Source organism: Schistocerca americana, chromosome 9 (assembly GCF_021461395.2).
Source record: "Schistocerca americana isolate TAMUIC-IGC-003095 chromosome 9, iqSchAmer2.1, whole genome shotgun sequence".
Classification (NCBI taxonomy): Eukaryota; Metazoa; Arthropoda; class Insecta; order Orthoptera; family Acrididae; genus Schistocerca; species Schistocerca americana.
Genome location: NC_060127.1, coordinates 123057628 through 123076378, shown reverse-complemented (window position 1 = coordinate 123076378; position 18751 = coordinate 123057628). Strand labels below are relative to the sequence as shown.

The following is an 18751-nucleotide window of genomic DNA, read 5'->3' as shown; positions in this document are numbered from 1 at the left end:
GACGGGTGGTCGGGCATTGACAATAGCCAACAGGCATACCAACAAAGCAGTATATCGCGCCGGTTGGTTAGTGGCAATTCACTGGCTTCAGCATGAAGACTTGACGGGACTAGTATAGAACACTCCGATCGCAAGACGTAAACCCCGATGTTGTATACAGTTGAGGCGGCGTAAGATGGATGGCCATCCAGAGGAGTATACAAAGCTCCCATAATCCAGCTTTGAGCGGACGATTGACCGATATGGGCGAAGTAGGATGATTCAATCTGCTCCCCACGACATACCGCTGAGAACACTGAGGACATTTAGAGAACGGGTACAACGGGCAGCCAAATATGACACATGTGGAGACCAGCTAAGTTTCCTGTCAAATCTAAGATCTAAAAAATTTTGTTGTCTCCACGAATGGGAGAGCAACGGGACCGAGATGTAGGTACGGTGGGAGAAACTGTTTGTAGCACTAGAAGTTAATACAAACCGTCTTTTTGGCAGAAAAATGGAAGCCATTGGCGACACTCCAGGAGTAAAGATGGGCAAGACAATGCTGAAGACGGCGCTCCAGGAAACATGTACTCTGCATGCTGCAGTAGATGGTAAAATCATCCATGAAAAGGGAGCCTGATACATCAGCTGGGAGGCAATCCATTATTGGATTGATCGCTATGGCGAAGAGAGCGACACTCAAAACTGAGCCCTGTGGCACCCCATTCTCCTGGCGAAAGGCATCGGACAGGACAGAACCCACATGTACCTTGAACCGTCGATCCATGAAAAAGGCACGAATAAAAAGATGTATGGAGGGTGCGGAGAATGCCCGCCCTCCAACAGGTGTCTATGCCGCGAATATTCCAATGAAGAAGTGCCATCATGAGAAGAAAAAGAAAAAGGAGAAGCAAGAAGGGGTCACCTCAAAGGCTGCTGAGGGCCTGGCTTCGAGCGAGCACTACCGCTGCTATCAATAGGCGGAGAGTCATCGTCCATTGGTTCAATAGGTTCGTCGGCCATCTTGTTAAGATAGCAGGGAGGGGGAGCTTCCTCCGCCAATGAACGGCCAGATGTTCGGGTACCAGCAGTGCGGCCAAGCGAAACAGATGATGGCCTGGGGCGGCAATGGCTGGGTGCCGCAAGAGAAGAAACGCGCCGTGGCGGAGATGGAGAACTTTGCTTCCTATGAGCCTTCTTGGAAGGTCGTTTAGTGGAAGTACTGGTTGATGGTTGGGAGTTCGAGGTACGTAGGAAGTATGCACGGGACGGTTCCTTCTTGAAGGCCCGTGCATCTGACTTCTGGGTCTTAGTCTTGGCAGAAGCTGATGAAGGTGCTTGTGTCTTAGGGGTGTTGTGAGGAAGAGGAGATGTCCTAGCACTGGCCAAATTGACGACTGTAGTGCTGAAGGTCAGATCGCATGTCTGCATCGCCACCTCCCTGGTAGTCCGAGGAGAGGCGAGGACAGTACTGTATTTCCCCACTGGGAGCAGCGTGGGCTTCCTACTAGCAAATAGCTTGCGAGCAGCTGAGGTGGACACTTTCTCTTTGACCCGAATTTCCTGTATACAGCGTTCATCCTTGTAGATCGGACAGTCGCGGGAGGACACTGCATGGTCACCCTGACAGTTCACGCAACGAGGAGACTGAGGTGGACAGTCACCCTCATGGGCGTCCCTGCCACAAGTGACCCATTGAGCCACATTAGAACAAGACTGGTGAGTGTGATTAAAACGCTGACACTGGTAGCAGCGCGTAGGTGTCGGGACATAGGGGCGAACAGAAATAACCTCGTGGCCCGCTTTGATGCATGACAACAGCTGAACACTATCAAAGGTCAAGAAAAGCGTCTGGGTCGGTACAAGGTCATTGTTGACCTTTTTCATGACCCTATGGACAGTCGTCACGCCCTGCTCAGCGAGGAAAGACTGAATCTCCTCGTCAGTCAATCCATCGATTGATCTAGTATATACCACACCATGTGATGAATTCAAAGTGCGGTTAGCCTCCACCCGGACAGGGAACAGGTACAGGAGTGTGGCCCAAAGCAGTTTTGGTGCCTGAAAGGCGCTCTTAGTTTGTAACAACAAGGTACCGTTATGCATCCTGGTACAAGACTTGACAGATCCGGCTATGGCATCTACGTCCTTCTGGATAACGAAAGGGCTTACAGATGAAAAATCCTTTCCGTCTTCAGATCGAGAAACTATGAGGAACTTTGGGGCAGGCAGTAGTACTTTTGTCACTGGTGGCTGATCAAGTTTCCATTTTTGAGCAGAAGTCTAGAGAGAAGAAGAAGAGAAATCCATTGTGGAGGAATCCCCCATGATTGCCAGTGTCTCCGATGGCGCGCTCCTTCCTTGTGGGGACCCTCTCAGAGGGCACTCCCGCCATAGGTGAATGTTTACACCTAAGGTCACACCTCCCGAGAAACGGACGGAGGGACCAATCGGCATGGTTGGAAGGTATCAGTTCAGGCAATCACCCCTCCCTGGGCCTGGCCTTTACCAGGGGGTATGTGCGTGCCTTACTTGTCTACCCAGGGCGGGGAATTACGCGTTACCCCGTCACCGGCTACGTGTGGGAACGCGTGGATCGGCCTTCAGGCACACACAGGGAGGAAAGAAGAGGAAGGAAGAAACCAGAATAAGTGAAAAACCAAAATGACCACAATTATAAGTTGTGGAACCGTCTGTCTCCGGATGCAGGTGCAAACTACCCCCTTGAGAGGGAGAGACTCCTTTTAGTCGCCTCTTACGACTAGCAGGAATACCTCAGGCTTATTCTAACCCCCAGACCCACCGGGGGAGGGAAAATTAGGATGTGGTAGACCAGAGTAGTCACAGTGTCGAGGTTGTTGAAGAAGTGTGTGAAGAGTGAAATTGTTTGATGTTGAAAATAATATTAAGTGTGATGATAATGTTTCTGATGATGACAATAATGATGATGATATATTACTTATAGAATTAGTTGGGATGGTATATGTAGAAGTTAAAGTTGATGATTTGATGCTGAATGATTCTGCAAATTCAGATGTGTGTTCGAGTAATGAGCTAGAAACCAGTAGAGCAGTGCCTGATAGATTAATGTTACCAGTTGATGTTAGTGATGATGTGTCTGAATGTGTTTGTGAGAATGGAAAAGAAGTTCTAATTAGTGATAGAGTACTAAGTGTAGGCAATGACTATTGTAACAAATGTCAGTAAGGTGATCGAAAGTGTAAGGTCTTAAGTGAAATTTGTCGAAGTGTGTACTCAGATGATAAAATTGTCATGAAAAATATGGAACAGTCTCCAGGTGGTAATAGGATTAGTAAATGTGTAGAATCTGTAATAAAAGCTAGTGACGGAAATAAAGGGACGAGTTTTCAGGACATAGAATAGGATTTGTTATTTGAAAATGGGGTCAATGAAATGAGTAAAGAATTTGGAAGTCCATATATTCTAGTACAGATTAATTATTGGATAAGAATCTGTCTTCTGGATACAGGCAGCCCAATTACAGGAATATCAAGAAAGCTAAGAGGCAGAATCAAAACTAATAAAAATTTTACAGAATTTCCAGTAATAGGAGTAAGAATGAAAGGGGGCAACAGAAAAAAAGCAGTAATTTGATTACTAGACAAGTCTTAATTGAATTTAAGATTAATGATGTACAAATTATACAAGGATGCTTAGTAATTGATGATTTGAAAGAAAACTTGATACCAGGTATGAACTGGATTGTTGAGGCTAAAGTAAATTTTATCTGGGGTGACATGAAAATAACATTTGTAGAACAAAAAAGTGGAATTCACAGTGAAATGAGTATTGTATTGGAAGATCATGGTCTAAGTAGTCTGATTAGAGGGATGCAAGAGACTAACAGTGATGGTCATTGTGAGGAAGGGGAAGAATTTGGGATTGATGAGGGTAGTGTTAATTATTACAGTAAACTAGTAGCTAAAAAGGTATCTGAAACTGAAAGCCTGAATGCAGAGAACAGAAGAGAGCTTGAAATTGTTTTGTGGGATTATAATGACATTTGATATAAAACCAGGGAGAGTAAAAGGGTATCCATGTAGACTAAAATTGAAAGCTCATGACCCGTTATTCATAGCATGTAGCTGCTCCTTTTGTATTGTAGGCTAATGCAGTAATACCTTGATTTTGTTTTGAAAGTATAATAGAAATGATGAAACTTAACACAAGATTAAACCAAATTAGCTCTCCAGTAGTTAATTTACAGTGACTGTCAATGTACTCAGGACGTCGACTGCGACACATCATCAGTAACTACGAACAACCCCACTATTACGAGTAGTTAAGAATGTTATAAGTTAGAGGTACACCTTCATAGTTGTTTATTTTGTTTAACAACATGGCAAACTTTTTTACTATCTAACAACTCATTTTCTGTTGCTTTCATATCTGTCTTCACATCTGCGATTTTCTTTATCTGTTGCTCTACTAGTCATGATGGTCATTAAAAGAATCCATCTTCTGTTGTAAATCCGTAATGTTATCCTTAACTTCATAAAGTATTTCAAGCTTTGCTTGTCTTTTGTATCATTCAATATTTTGTCAATTTAAGTGTGAAAATTCTTGGCTAAGTCGTTTAACTTCTGTGAGACTGTGACTCGCAAATACTTGTTTTTGTTCTAGTTTCATTGTATTACATTACACTTAATTGTAATTTACAAACTGTCAAAGCCTGTTTTACATCTATTATGATATGCAAACTATTGCGTCGCAATTATTAATGTTTTACTGACACTGTGTATCACACTGGAAAATTCCGGTACATTTTGCACAGTAAAATTCAATGAAGGGAATAATAAGGAAAAGCTATGTATCTACATCAAAAGAGACGCTACCAAGCCTAAGTATAGATGCAACATGCAAAGCCATCCTATCTTTGCTGCATCGAACAAAATAGCTTACTACGGAAAATTTTACATAACCTGGGTCCAATTCTTATTTCTCTCCAAAATTTTCTTCCTTCTTGCTTTACTTGCTCCCCATTGTGATTGATGTAAACAGAAAATACAGATGATTAGTCTTTGTGACTAATAACAATGTCATACAGGTACATGGAAGAAGCCTGGAGATACTGACAGGTTTCAGATAGATTATATAATGGTAAGACAGATTTAGGAACCAGGTTTTAAATTGTAACACATTTCCAGGGGCAGATGTGGACTCTGACCACAATCTATTAGTTATGAACTGTAGATTAAAACTGAAGAAACTGGAAAAAGGTGGGAATTTAAGGAGATGGGACCTGGATAAACTGACTAAACCAGAGGTTGTACAGAGTTTCAGGGAGAGCATAAGGGAACAATTGACAGGAATGCGGGAAAGAAATACAGTAGAAGAAGAATGGGTAGCTCTGAGGGATGAAGTAGTGAAGGCAGCAGAGGATCAAATATGTAAAAAGACGAGGGCTAGTAGAAATCCTTGGGTAACAGAAGAAATATTGAATTTAATTGATGAAAGGAGAATATATAAAAAGACAGTAAATGAAGCAGGCAAAAAGGAATACAAACATCTCAAAAACGAGGTCGACGGGAAGTGCAAAATGGCTAAGCAGGGATGGCTAGAGGACAAATGTAAGGATGTAGAGGCTGATCTCACTGGGGGTAAGATAGATACTGCCTACAGGAAAATTAAAGAGACCTTTGGAGAAAAGAGAACCACTTGTATGAATATCAAGAGCTCAGATGGACACCCAGTTCTAAGCAAAGAAGGGAAAGCAGAAAGGTGGAAGGAGTATATAGAGGGTCTATATAAGCGCGATGTTCTTAAGGACAATATTATGGAAATGGAAGAGGATGTAGCTGAAGATGAAATGGGAGATATGATACTGCGTGAAGAGTTTGACAGAGCACTGAAAGACCTGAGTCTAAACAAGGCCCCGGGAGTAGACAACATTCCATTAGAACTACTGATGGCCTTGGGAGAGCCAGTCCTGACAAAACTCTACCATTTGGTGAGCAAGATGTATGAGACAGGTGAAATACCCTCAGATTTCAAGAAGAATGTAATAATTCCAATCCCAAAGAAAGTAGGTGTTGACAGATGTGAAAATTACTGAACTATCAGTTTAATAAGTCACTGCTGCAAAATACTAACGCAAATTCTTTACGGACGAATGGAAAAACCTAGTAGAAGCCGACCTCGGGGAAGATCAGTTTGGATTCCATAAAAATATTGGAACACGTGAGGCAATACTGACCCTACGACTTATCTTAGAAGAAAGATTAAGGAAAGGCAAAGCTACGTTTCTAGCATTTGTAGACTTAGAGAAAGCTTTTGACAATGTTGACTGGAATACTCTCTTTCACATTCTGAAGGTGGCAGGGGTAAAATACCGGGAGCTTTGAGGTTCGCCGATGACATTGTAATTCTGTCAGAGACAGCAAAGGGCTTTGAAGAGCAGTTGAATGGAATGGACAGTGTCTTGAAAGGAGGGTATAAGATGAACATCAACAAAATCAAAACGAGATAATGGAATGTAGTCGAATTAAGTCGGGTGATGCTGAGGGAATTAGATTAGGAAATGAGACACTTAAAATAGTAAAGGAGTTTTGCTATTTAGGGAGTAAAATAACTGATGATGGTCGAAGTAGAGAGGATATAAAATGTAGACTGGTAATGGCAAGGAAAGTGTTTCTGAAGAAGAGAAGTTTGTTAACATCGAGTATAGATTTATGTGTCAGGAAGTCGTTTCTGAAAGTATTTGTATGGAGTGTAGCCATGTATGGAAGTGAAACATGGACGATGAATAGCTTAGACAAGAAGAGAATAAAAGCTTTCGAAATGTGGTGCTACAGAAGAATGCAGAAGATTGGATGGGTAGATCATGTAACTAATGAGGAGGTATTGAATAGGACTGGGGAGAAGTGGAGCTTGTGGTACAACTTGACTAGAAGAAGGGATCTGTTGGTAGGACCTGTTCCGAGACATCGAGGGATCACCAATTTAGTATTGGAGGGCAGCGTGGAGGGTAAAAATCGTAGAGGGAGACCAAGAGATGAGTACACTAAGCAGATTCGGAAGGATGTAGGTTGCAGTAGGTACTGGTAGATGAAGAAGCTTGCACAGGATGGAGTAGCTTGGAGAGCTGCATCAAACCATTCTCAGGACTGAAGACAATGACAACAACAACAACAACAACAACAACAACAACAACAACAACAACGTCATAGCAGTCTATTTCTATAACAATAGTTAACAAAACCTACTTACAACTGATAGCCTGAAGTAGTGGCACTTATCTCACCAGTTTTATTATAACAGTAATATAAAGGGAAAAAATTAATGGATAGTACAATTGCATTATCAGTAAATGATCTATGTCTACGAAACTGTGCTAGTCTTCCTTCACTTTACCTTGCATCCTTTTTTTTTTATTTATTTGAATTATGTCATCTTCTGAAAGCTCTTACACTTCTGTTTATCTTACAAAATAGGACCGTGGATTTCTCTCACATTTCATTTCAATTGTAGATGCAGGCAGCTGACTCTAAAGACACCAGTGCCTCAAGATGAAGGAAATCCTCCCAGCTTCACTCCATTTCACTTCAATAAAAGTAGTTAATGCTGTTATTAAGTCTTCTCTTGTTCAGAATCACATATAATACAAAGCACTCATTGCACATCTTACTTCGAGCAAAACATTGAAGCAATCCTGCATATGAGGGACTGAAACAAAAAAAATTCACAAAGAAAAGTTAATGATGTTTTTTGTTCATTTGTCTTCTCCTTACTGACCACTCATAATTAATGGCTTTGCTGACGTACATAATCATTGCTTCTGTCATAATCGCTGTTTCATTTTTTTGTTCTTTCATAAATTTTAACTTTACGACATCCAGGGCGTTTTGCACCATGTACCTACACATTGTTATCCAAACAAACTTTTGAAGGCATGAGCTCAACTCATTAAAGCTTATCAGCTTCAATGCAATCGGTCAAGTGCTATAAGAACAAACAGAAGAAAAACAATGATGTATTCGTCTTTAGAGTTGTTGTATTTATGTATGAATGAGTAAAGTCAAAACTAGAAAATTATTCACAACCCAGTACTATAAGACAACCAATCATGCAAACTGATCCTTTCTACAATCTGCTCTCTTCATATCGCAGTTTGCTGCACTGATACTGAAAGTGTTTCAGTTTTGTAGCAATGCTACTGTAATAGACATATTAAGAAGGATTGTCACTTTTTAAAGTTTCCAGCTTTCTCTTCTTGCTACCTTTTGACTGAATGCCAGGTGTGTATTTTTTATTACACAAGTAACAAATTTGTTGCAACACAGAATAGTTTTCAGAATGTTTTCAATCATTTGATTGTCACACGAATTAGGCTGCTCAAAATTTGATGACAAATTACACAATATCAATCCCTCAGAACTTGTGTTTGGTTATACTCCTGCAATATCGGCTTTTCAGAATAAAAATGAACAAGTTTGAAAAAGAGATATAGCTGTAGCCTACATTGTGACCTTAATGACAAATGGCCTTATGTCAAGTAAGCTACTTCTATCTGAGTACCTTATATGCGTAACAAACTCCTCGCAATTCATGACTTTGTGAAAAACTGAACTATTCTAGCACACATTGCATTTCAGTTTTCTTGCAGCCACTGAGGTACATGATCAATGGTAAGTAGCTGTTAACACTATTAATGTCAAAATCTGATACACAGAGGCAGAACAGTGAGAAATGGTGTGTATACCCTTCTATGGTTATGAAACACAGAAATAATTTACTTTGGTTGGTCTACCTATCACAGGTTTCTTTAAGATCTTTAAAAATTGCCTGATCGATACATGTCAATGTGACCCAGCCAATTGTCTGCTTTCCAAAGTGGTCTTCAAAAAGATCAGTGTGAAATTTTCCAGGCTAAGTGGATTTCACATACACAATATTTGTAATCTCAAGACTGGAACATGTAGGCAACTTCAGAGCAGATAATGTTTCTTTTGTAAAGACTGACACCTCTTGCCTACCCCTACCATTTATCAAGATGGGCCAGAAATAATTTTTGAGGTAATGAGCTGCTTATCTGTATTTAACAACGCAAAATCCAGGATGGTATATTGAAAATTTTATGGATAGGATGTTGCTACTCACCTTATAGTAGAGGTGAGTCACAGAGAAGCACAAGAAAAAGAAACAAGTAAGGTCTTCATTGGGACTGAACAACCAGAATGAGTTGGGGGAAAAGGCAGAGCAACTAGGTGCAGTCAGGAGGTTAGATGAGGAGCAGGGCAGGGTGGGGCAGGGGCAGCAGGAAAGGAGAAGAAAGAAGACTGTGCGCACTTGTAGAAGAGTGCTGTTTAGTGCTGTAGTGGGAACAGGAAAGGGGATAGGAGGGTAAGGATATTTTGTGGTGACATGACAAGCAACAAGCTGTCTGCATGAATGGTCACCAACAAACTATGGCCAAGAAATTTTGTGAAAATTCTTTTAGTATTCACTGCAATAACATTATTGTTTATCAAGTTATGCTTGCTAATCATTTCATCAACGTGTAATCATCATCAGTTTCATTTTCAAAAAGACTTGTTATTTATTGGTCACAGCAATAATGAGCCATCCACATTGGCTACATTGTCTCCTATCACAAGGAGTGTGTACTTCTAGCTGCACCTAGTTTCTTGATTGCAATGGATCTGGATCCTGTCAGCAAAATTATATACTCAGACAGACAAAGATACCAATGCTGCTTTCAGGAGCATTTCTTCTCTTGGCAGACACAGTAGCTTATTTGCTTTATTTATTTTTCATTGGATCCATACACAACATACATTTTATGGATCAAGTCAAATTTGTATCGCAAGAATTGAAGTAGCATAATATGCTTAATAACCAGCATTTAGCAAATTATGACTGTATACCTCAATATTTGAGTACCATACCATACATTTTAATTACAATTTGCTTACATCATCTAAAAGCTCTTTCAAACTGTTTCTTTGCAACCTGTTATAAACGTAATGTATTCAGACCTTAATAGCACTTGCCTCTGAAATTTAATAGTTCCCTTTCCATGAAGGCATTAGTGCATTAGCCAGGAACGTACAGTTTTGGCCAAAAATACAATTTTAGTACCACTACAGTGTTGGAAAATGGTTCCATCACATCGCAAGGCGTTCGATACAGTTCCCCACTATTGTTTAATGAACGAAGTAAGAGCATATGGACTATCAGATCAATTGTGTGATTGGATTGAGGAGTTCCTAGATAACAGGACGCAGCATGTTATTCTCAATGGAGAGAAGTCTTCCGAAGTAAGAGCGATTTCAGGTGTGCCACAGGGGAGTGTCATAGGACCGTTGCTATTCACAATATACATAAATGACCTGGTGGATGACATCGGAAGTTCACTGAGGCTTTTTGCAGATGATGCTGTGGTGTATCGAGAGGTTGTAACAATGGAAAATTGTACTGAAATGCAGGAGGATCTGCAGCGAATTGACGCATGGTGCAGGGAATGGCAATTGAATCTCAATGTAGACAAGTGTAATGTGCTGCGAATACACACAAAGATAGATCCTTTATCATTTAGCTACAAAATAGCAGGTCAGCAACTGGAAGCAGTTAATACCATAAATTATCTGGGAGTACGCATTAGGAGCGATTTAAAATGGAATGATCATATAATGTTGATCGTCGGTAAAGCAGATGCCAGACAGATTCATTGGAAGAATCCTAAGGAAATGCAATCCGAAAACAAAGGAAGTAGGTTACAGTACGCTTGTTCGCCCACTGCTTGAATACTGCTCAGCAGTGTGGGATCCGTACCAGATAGGGTTGATAGAAGAGATAGAGAAGATCCAATGGAGAGCAGCGCGCTTTGTTACAGGATCATTTAGTAATCGCGAAAGCGTTACGGAGATGATAGATAAACTCCAGTGGAAGACTCTGCAGGAGAGACGCTCAGTAGCTCGGTACGGGCTTTTGTCAAAGTTTCGAGAACATACCTTCACCGAAGAGTCAAGCAGTATATTGCTCCCTCCTACGTATATCTCGCGAAGAGACCATGAGGATAAAATCAGAGAGATTAGAACCCACACAGAGGCATACCGACAATCCTTCTTTCCACGAACAGTATGAGACTGGAATAGAAGGGAGAACCGATAGAGGTACTGAAGGTACACTCCGCCACACACCGTCAGGTGGCTTGCGGAGTATGGATGTAGATGTAGATGCAAGATTGAGACATCTCTATGTAACCAATTCAGAGTAGCACAGGGAATGGAGTTTTTGACACTGGGTCTTTGGGGCAAGATCCAGACATGTCAATAGCTTGCACTGTCACTGCAACAAACAGAAGTCATTCTGCCATGTGAGATACATCCAAGGAGTTCACTGTGGTTGATGTCACACAAGTTGTAGTTTTACTCTCCTCATCTCCCTCAAAACTGCTGTATCAGCTTAACACTAAGATGGCTGATAACGAGAAATTTACTTCTCCAACATAAAGGGTCTGTAAGTACTCCATTGCAAATAAGCATGTAGTTTGCTGTAGTGCGTCAATACGACAACCCGTCAATCATGATTTCATCAGTTAGGAAGCCTCAGCTACATTGCCTGAGAAGGAAGTTTAGGAAGTGCCTCTGCTAGTTAAATCAGACAAACAAACAGATCACGAGGCTGGACAAGAACTTGCCAGCATGAGACATGGATTATATGACAAGGTCATCTGTGACAACAGTTACAGATGCCACTTAGAGAAGCATAATGAACTTGTGTACCATACATACTTATGATTCCACTAGGGTACCAATTCATTTTAAGCCACATAATGTTCAGTAAGCTTTCAACTGCCAATAGTTGTTTGTTTTTGTTACTTTAATTTTTGAACATTAAAAAGAACTTTTTGGTGCAAAATATACAGTTCAATTTCTGCAATTCAATAAATAGGCAGTTATAATTGTGTTGGTAGTGTAAATAAGGTTGGATGAAGACAACACCAGTTAATGAAGTTCTTCTATTTCAGAAATTAGTGTTTTACTTGGAAGTATGCAAAATTTAACTTATATGGATATTACACCAACGCATTCATCTGTCTGTGCACTTGTAGCAGAAACAGCAAAAGTGAAAAAAATGGACCTAGTATTACAGTACCTAAAATGTGAGTTGTTGCAGAGGGCATGAACAGTGTTATACTAAATTTTATGTTGTTAACAAATTGCCCTTAAATAAATTGCAATTTCTTCCTACAAGGGGTTGAAAGTGATTTCCAACCCCTCCTCGAGTTTATGCATGACGTATATGCATCCACCAAAATGCTTCTTGGGAACTCTTCTTCTACTCTATACAGGTTTTCTCAATTCACCTGCCAGTTTCAGTTTTTATAATGAACAGTGCATTGGATATGGCATGAATGTAGACATCAAGCTATGTTACAAACCAATTTGCAATTTATAACCACAATCATTACTTCCATATCAGATTTGTTGGCTGTGCAACAATTTTTTTCACCTTTCAAACTTATCTATACCTGGGTCTGAACTATGGATTGGTCCGACACCACAACCACGAAAAAGCAGACATTAGTGAGCTGAACCCCACATGAAGCTTCTGATAACGAAGTTAATTTGGCTCTGGCACTTCAGTAAACAGAGCTGATTTAGAGGAACACGACACACTGATATTCTGAAAGATTATTGATGCAAATGACTAATCATCAGTATCATTACTGCTAGAAGAGCAAGTTCAATGTGAATCCAGACATTTGGGTCAATTAATAGCCTTTCACAAGGTCATTAGTCAGTGACTTTCAGGAGTGGCTCTAAACTGGCAGAGGCTGGTAACATCATTTCTGAAGGTTCTACAGAATAAGATAACCATAATACACTGATCACTTTATACAGAAACTCTCAAAAAGAATACTTCAACTGTTTCACTTTATTATTGCGGGTGGCAGAATGAAAGCACCAACATCTAGAAAGCTACCGGCAGCATCCATGCAGTACCGAAAATACATATTCCATCTTGTATAACAAGTATTCACTTAGGAAAATGAAAAACCATTTACACAGTCTGAAATCTCATTAACGTTATGAATGTGTAAGAAATAGCTTTTAGACCATTGTTACTGGAGAATGGTGAAAGTTTTATGAATAAATTTAACAGCTAGTGAGGTGGTACTCAATCTAGTTGAGGAGGACCATTTATGGCATCATCTGACTAAAAGATGAGATCAATTTATAGAACAATGTTGCAATACAGGGTATAGGCCTGGAATGGTGATGAACAATGGATTACAGTGTTCACAATACACCTTTTTGTGGGACTTCAGTGGATACTGACACGTGTGAACAGCAGTGAAGCCACTGTCACAAGAAAATACTCAGTCCAGTTAATAATGAAAATTAGCTATGTATTTCAGTTGAGGCTTGTTAGTTACACATAATAGGATAAAGATGTGAACAATGAAGGTGAGGAGAAAGAGTTACACAAATTATTTACCTTATTAACACCACTCGGATTTCCACATCACCATAGAGGTACCAAGAATGATGCGTTACTCTATAATTTACATGGCGAGTTCCCCAATACGCCTATAAACCATGATAAGCAAACAATCAAGAAAATACCATGTATCAGCAAAATGCGTCATCAAATATGAATAAGAAGGGACAAAATTAAATAGTTTCATATATCTATGTAAGAAGCTCTGCAAGTGTTATGGCAACATTGAAAATCAAATACAAAGTGGCCTTAACAAGCTTGGTGTCCTACAGGAAGCACTAAAACCGTGAGACGGGGATGAAAAGAATTCAACCATCATTAATGGCGGAGAAAAAGGTGTCTATAAAAATCCAAACAGCAATTCAACCAGGGTTCTAAAAGAAACTTCAGAAAGAATCCCACATGCAGCAAGTGTTTTTTCTGGTAAGCATTCCACAGAGGCGTGGTCTAAATGAAGCCTGATGTGTAAATAAAGACTAACAGCACAAACAGAAAGTTCAAGAAGATATGTAGCTATGTTCTTTCCTGGAGCTACAAGCTCAGAAAAGGAGCGTTTCATGGTACATGTGCTGCACAATAATGATAAAAAAGTAAAGAAAAACGTTTCGTACAAGGAAATGCCAGAAAGTATAAGCTGTCCAAGAAAATAAACACACAGACCAATCCCACTGTCAACAATGAAAGAAACAGCAATCAATATCCCCATGAGAACCGCCACAGACTCATGAAAATGAAGGAGAAACATCATCAGCCCTGCAGAAGAAGACATCACTGATCCCACCAGAAAAAGCACTGTCATCCACAGAGCACATGACAAGAAATCTGGGAAGGAGGAGAAAGAACCAAGAAACACAAACATCTGAATGATCTTGTGTGTAATATTGAAACATTATCAAATAATGTAGTTCATGAAATAAGTTAGTGGCTTGTGGAAAATAATTTGATGCTAAATCACAGTAAGATTCAGTTTTTACAGCTTCTAACTCACAATTCAACAAGAACTGATATTTTAATCAGACAGAATGGGCATGTTGTAAGCGAGACGGAACAGTTCAAGTTCCTAGGCGTACGGATAGATAGTAAGCTGTTGTGGAAAGCCCATGTTCAGGATCTTGTTCAGAAACTAAATGCCACTTTATTTACCATTAGAACAGTATCTGAAATAAGTGACATTTCAACACGAAAAGTAGTCTACTTCGCATATTTTCATACGCTTATGTCATATGGTATTATTTTTTGGGGTAATTCTTCTGATTCAAAAAGGGTATTTTTGGCTCAAAAACGGGCTGTTCGAGCTATGTGTGGTATAAGTTCGAAAACCTCTTGTCGACCCCTATTCAATAATCTGGGAATTTTGACATTGCCCTCACAGTATATATTTTCTTTAATGTTGTTTGTTGTTAGCAATATTAGCTTATTCCCAAGAGTTAGCAGCTTTCACTCAGTTAATACTAGGCAGAAATCAAATCTGCATGTGGAATGCACTTCCTTGACTCTTGTGCAGAAAGGAGTGCAGTATTCTGCTGCATCCATTTTCAATAAGCTACCACAAGAACTCCAAAATCTTAGCAGTAGCCCAAACGCTTTTAAGTCTAAACTGAAGAGTTTCCTCATGGCTCACTCCTTCTATTCTGTCGAGGAACTCCTGGAAAAGCTAAAAAATTAAGCAAATTCCAGTGTTACATTCTTGATTTTCTTTATTTAAACTAACGACGTGTCGCCTGAATATGTTTCTTATATTTCATTTTATCTGTTTCTACAATCTACACCTGAATATGTTTCTTATATTTCATTTTATCTGTTTCTACAATCGTGTTATAATTTCATGTATTGACTCGTTCCATGACCATGGAGACTTCTCCTTAATGTGGTCCCACGGAACAATAAATAAATAAATGACCACTTTTCTGCGCCAGACTCAGGAGGGGGGAGGGGAATACAAATGTTTTACTGTCAATATTTTGCACTACAGTATAAAGTATGCATGAAGTAAAATAGATGAAACTTCAGTACTAGTAGCAGCAGAACTAACAAATTTTACTATTATAGCACATGAATATTATTTTATAACAAACATAACTATGAAAAGGTGTCCGATTTATGTAGATATGAATAGAAATGTGGAAGACCTACAGCACATGAAAGGAGGAATTGCTCTCCATGGTCAGTAGACAAGTGAAAAGAAACTTAATTAGAATTAGCAGCAATACTGATAATGCTGAAAAAAAGAAAATGTTTCACATCGGGGCTATACACATCACCAGTCAGTCAGGTAAATGGGTTTCTAAAGGAGCTAGAAGCGGTGTCACACGGGACTGTCAGGGAATTCTCTTGCATAATGGCAACAGGTGATGAAAATATGAACACACTGAAAGAAGACTGTTAAATTGATCTTAAAATAATGGCCCCACAAGGTGCAGTAAAATTACAGAGAGACAGATCATGTAAATATCAATTCACCACTTTACAGCCGAGTTATAGTTCTTAAACAGAGCCTCTGCTGATCATTATGGGGTATTTACTTAAGTACCAGACAAGACAGAAAGGCCACACAACAGCTTTAATGAATTGTGACAAACCCAGCAAGCCTAGGCAAACTACAAAGATTATTTAATAGGAAACAGAGGATGATAATCAATTTGCAGAATATTGGCCTGCAACATAAATCTTGCATGTCCAGTAGTAAGCAGAAATAAAAATGGTAAGTAAAGCACACACTAGAACACAACACACATAATAAGGAAGAGGGAATAACTGAAAACTACAGTTAACACTTGTTGGATGAAACACACAAGCAAACTGCGATACCTATAGGGACAAGAAGAGATCATCCAATAAAGTGTTCAATGAAACCAAATTGAATCAGAAGAAAATGGGTTCCACTAATATCACAGACTGTATAGTCCCACAAAGAAAGAGTAGACACAAAGAACAATGGGAACACAGCCATAAAGAATAATGGGAAGAAAATCGTGGACTCTCAGTAAACCAGTGACATCTGAAACTAACATTATAACCAATTAATTATGTGAAAGTCTACTGTCACAAAATGCACACAAAGTACTCCTCACAAGACAATGTTTACTCATTATCTGACTAAGTAAAAATAACACAGTTTAAAGACAATCTACTGAGGGACTAAACAATATGTCTACTCAACTATTTAAATGCTGTCTGCAGTGGCTAGCAAAGCCTACAGCTCTTCTTACAATCTTAGCTATGGAAGAAGGAATATTTAAATTACGTCTAAGCGAACAATGTTGAGTGATATTTGTACAAAAATATGGCAGTCAGGAAAATGCAGGAAATTACAGACCAACAACTATTACACACACCTACATTATCTAGAATAACAAAATGTAACTGATGCGAAAAGTTAATTAAATAGGAGAAAGATGCTCAGCATGGGTTTAGGAAGGGTAGATCTACAGAACAACAGCTGTCTGTCTGGTTTTTGTATCACTAGGTTAACAGAAAGACGTTTGTGGTATATTTCTCGACTATTCAAAGGCCTTTGTGTGTGCCACAACATATACTATTCGATATTCTACTTGTCTGTGAAATGGGGAAAGGAGCCATTATAAAATTATCCATGGAAAATGTAGACGTGTGGAAATAAAAATTCAGAATTTATTTAAACAATGGAAATCCCATGTCAGAATATAAACATTTTTATGGAAAGGATAAATTTGTACTCACTGTGAAAACTAAACATTGAGATCCAGACACACATGATGGAAAGACTGACAAATCAGCTTTCGGCCAAAACCTTATTCAGGAAAGAAACTCTGTAGTCCGTATTTCACGATGCGCCTAAACTGTAGACCTGCGCGTCAACGCCCCAACTGTGCATATCTGTAACTACAGGCAGGTTCACATGGACTTGTTACACCATCCACATGGGATATACTTGGCATGCATGCACAGTAGACAGAACTATCTGATCTCTTGTAAAGTTGCTCGTTCCGCCACACGAAACAAGGGGGACCATGTGACATACTGGAACGTCATCCGTTCGAATTATTTATGTGACTCAAGATTCCTATTTCATAAGAAAATGTTTACCAATTTTTATTAAGTAATTGCTATCCTCTTATGTAGGTTACTACTGTTCTGAATTACAGACTCAACAGTTAGTTTTATATTACGACACTCGGTTGCACAGGTATATGTATTTATACAACATTTTGCACATGGAGTACCCATCTGCGTTTGGAGCTACTGCCCTGGTAGTGACAGTAAATCTTCGGATGAGGGCAGAAAAATCCCGCCAGGACGAAACAGCTTTTGTTTTAATGCCTACATCTCCGACTCGTGTATGATACCTCAGATAACTGTTCAAACAAATTGCGGGATTGCATCCGATCGTCGTTCAATACTTCGCACGATATTTCAACTAGGCACCTGCCAGTCATCTTCAGGTGAGCCGTCGCATACTGGCGAAAAACGTCCTTAGTTTCGCAATATATAGCGTACTGTAACTGTTCTGCGCATGGGTCGAAAACTTAATAGATGAACCACACTGCCCGCCAGCAGCGCCCTCGCTGGTGGAATACCGGAACTCAGTCGCCCTCTCCGTTGCTGTTTGCCACGGCCGTCGGCGCACTCTGTTGTCTTCGATTAAAATTCACCTCAGATAATGTTTGCCCTATTTCCTGATAACACAAAACGAGTTGCCCTTCTTTGAACTTCCTCTACGGCATTCCGTCAATGTTATCTGATATGGATCCGATCGGTTCACCAATACTCCAGAAGAGGACGGATAACAGTGTAGACAGGTTCTTTAGTAGATCTGTTGCATATTGTAAGTGTTCTGCCAATAAAACGGTCTCTGTTTCGCTTTCCTCACAAAATTTTCTGCGATCATTCCAATTTCAATTATTCGTAACTTTGATTCCTCAGTACTTTAGATTGGTGTGACTGCGAGATTTATCTGGAGTATAGAACCGTTTCCTTTTAGTAAAGTACAACGTAATGAACTCGAGAATTTATTTTGTGATATCAGATACCACGAAAATTACCAATCAGGTCGCCCCATGCTGGGCGCCAAAATGTAGTGATCTCGAGAATTTGTTTTGTGACATCAGATACCATGAAAATTACCAATCGGGTCGCCCAAAGATGTTGTTGTTGTTGTTGTGGTCTTCAGTCCTGAGACTGGTTTGATGCAGCTCTCCATGCTACTCTATCCTGTGCAAGCTTCTTCATCTCCCAGTACCTACTGCAGCCTACATCCTTCTGAATCTGCTTAGTGTATTCATCTCTTGGTCTCCCTCTACGATTTTTACCCTCCACGCTG

The 18751-nt window shown here is 39.8% G+C and overlaps 1 long non-coding RNA gene across 1 annotated transcript; it reads right to left on the bottom strand.

Annotated features, from left to right (window-relative positions):
• Positions 1-7226: 7226 nt before the first annotated feature.
• Positions 7227-17469, bottom strand: LOC124551344. The gene is made up of 3 exons (XR_006967819.1): positions 17152-17469; positions 7768-7944; positions 7227-7668 (listed from the first exon to the last, which is right to left on the bottom strand). It is a non-coding gene; the product is annotated as an uncharacterized LOC124551344 (long non-coding RNA).
• Between the last annotated feature and the right edge of the window lie 1282 nt (positions 17470-18751).